Source organism: Monopterus albus, unplaced genomic scaffold (assembly GCF_001952655.1).
Source record: "Monopterus albus unplaced genomic scaffold, M_albus_1.0 scaffold179.1, whole genome shotgun sequence".
In the NCBI taxonomy this organism is placed as follows: Eukaryota; Metazoa; Chordata; class Actinopteri; order Synbranchiformes; family Synbranchidae; genus Monopterus; species Monopterus albus.
Genome location: NW_018128059.1, coordinates 118,169 through 120,448, shown reverse-complemented (window position 1 = coordinate 120,448; position 2,280 = coordinate 118,169). Strand labels below are relative to the sequence as shown.

Below are 2,280 nucleotides of genomic sequence, written 5' to 3'. Positions count from 1 at the left end.
TACATCTATCACTACGGCCTTCTTCTGTTTGTCCACCACTACTATGTCCAGTTGGTTGGTCATTACCAGTTTGTCAGTTTGTATCTGGAAGTCCCACAGGATCTTAGCTTGGTCATTCTCAACCACCTTTGGAGGTGTATCCCATTTTGACTTGGGGCCTTCCAGCCTGTACTCAGCACAGATGTTTCTGCACACTATGACAGCCACTTCATTATGGCATTCCATGTATGCCCTGTCTGCTAGCATCTTGCACCCCGCTGTTATGTGCTGGATTGTCTCAGGGGAATCTTTGCACAGCCTGCACCTGGGGTCCTGTCTGGTATGGTAGACCCCAGGCCTCTATTGATCTTCTTCTTAGAGCATGTTCTTGTGCTGCCAGGATTAGTGCCTCTGTGGCGTCTTTCAGTCCAGCTTTGTCTATCCACTGGTAGGACTTTTTCAATATCAGCCACTTCTTCTATTTGACGGTGGTGCAGAGGTTTGTCCTTCCATGAGGGTTCCTGCTCTTCCTTCCCTTGTTCCTCTGGTTTCTGCTGCCTGAGGTATTCACTAAGCACGTCATCACTCGGGGCCATCTTCCTGATGTATTCATGGATCTTTGTTGTTTCATCCTGGACAGTGGCTCTGACACTCACTAATCCTTGGCCTCCTTACTTCCGCTTAGGGTACAGTCTCAGGATACTGGACTTGGGGTGAAAGCCGCCGTGCATTGTAAGGGGCTTCCTTGTCTTGATGTCAGTGGCCTCTATCTCCTCCTTTGGCCAGCTTATTATGCCAGCGAGGTACCTGATACATATACACATATATATATATATTTATACAAGGTTTCACAGTCAGTGGTGTATGTCAGAGTGAAAACAGTCATGAGGTTGAGAGAACTGTCCACAGACCTGACAGGACTGTATCAAGACAGATCTGGGGAAGGACACAAGAACATTTCTGCAGCATTAAAAGTGCCCGAGAGCATGGTAGCCACCATCATTCTCAAAAGGAAGAGATCTGGAACCGCCATCTACATAGATCTGGCCGCCCAGCCAGACTGACTAATTGGGGACAAAAGGCCTCAGTCAGACAGGTAACCAAGAAACCAAGGATCACTATGAATGAGATTTAGAGCTCCTTTCTGGAGATGGGAGAACCTTATAAAAAGACAACCATCAATGCCAAAAATCATCTTGTCTGGTGAAACAAAGATTGAACTATTTGGCCACAATTCCCAACAGTGTGTGTGGAGAAAGCCAGGCACTGAGCATCACCTCACCAATACCATCCCTACAGTCAAACACGGTGGTGGCAGCATCAGGCTCTGGGGAGCATTTTTTTCTTTGCAAATGAGAGACTAGTCAGGATAGAGGGAAGGGTGAATGCAGGAAAATATAGAGTAATCTTGAGTGTAAAGCATCTCCAGAGGGCCCAGAATCTCAGGCCGGGGCAAAGGTTTACACTTCAACAAAACAAAAATATTTATTGACCTAAAAAAAGCATTTGACACAATCAATCATGAGCTATTAATGGACAAGTTAGAAAAATATGGGACCAGAGGAATGGTTTTGAATTGGATTAGAAGTTATTTGACACAGAGGCATCAATTTGTGAAGTTGGGTGAATACCAATTGAGTGAGCTGGACATTATATGTAGAGTTCCTCAGGGTTCTGTTTTGGGACCTAAACTATTTATATTATACATTAATGATATATGCAAGGTTTCTGATTTAGTGAAAGTGGTTTTGTTTGCTGATGACACTACCATATGGGCATCGGGTGAAAACCTACAGCAACTCTCTGGACAGGTTACACAGGAACTTGAGAAGATAAAGAAATGGTGTGACAGTAATATACTATCTCTGAATTTGGATAAAACTAAATTTATGGTATTTGGGAATCGTAGACTAGATAATGAACTTCAATTGAAAATTGGGGGAGCTAATATAGAACGAGTATATGAAATTAAATTTCTAGGTGTCATAGTTGATGACAAATTCTCCTGGAAATCTCATATCAGATATGTTCAGAACAAAATAGCAAAAAATATATCGATATTGGCAAGGATTAGATATATTTTGGATGGGAAAGCACTACGCATTTTGTATTCTTCATTGATTTTACCATACTTAGAGTATGGCGTTGAAAACTGGGGAAATACATACAAAAGCTCACTTCAACCATTATATATATTACAAAAAAGAGCGATAAGAATTGTGCATAAGATGGGATATAGGGATCACACCAATGTAGCTTTCATACAGTCTAAATTGTTAACATTTTTTGATTTAGTGGGAT

The 2,280-nt window shown here is 42.0% G+C and overlaps 1 protein-coding gene across 2 annotated transcripts in view; it reads right to left on the bottom strand.

Annotated features, from left to right (window-relative positions):
* brip1 (BRCA1 interacting helicase 1) overlaps positions 1–2,280 on the bottom strand; it is a 57,243-nt gene that overhangs the window by 14,866 nt on the left and 40,097 nt on the right. The gene's annotated exons all lie outside the window — the stretch shown is intronic.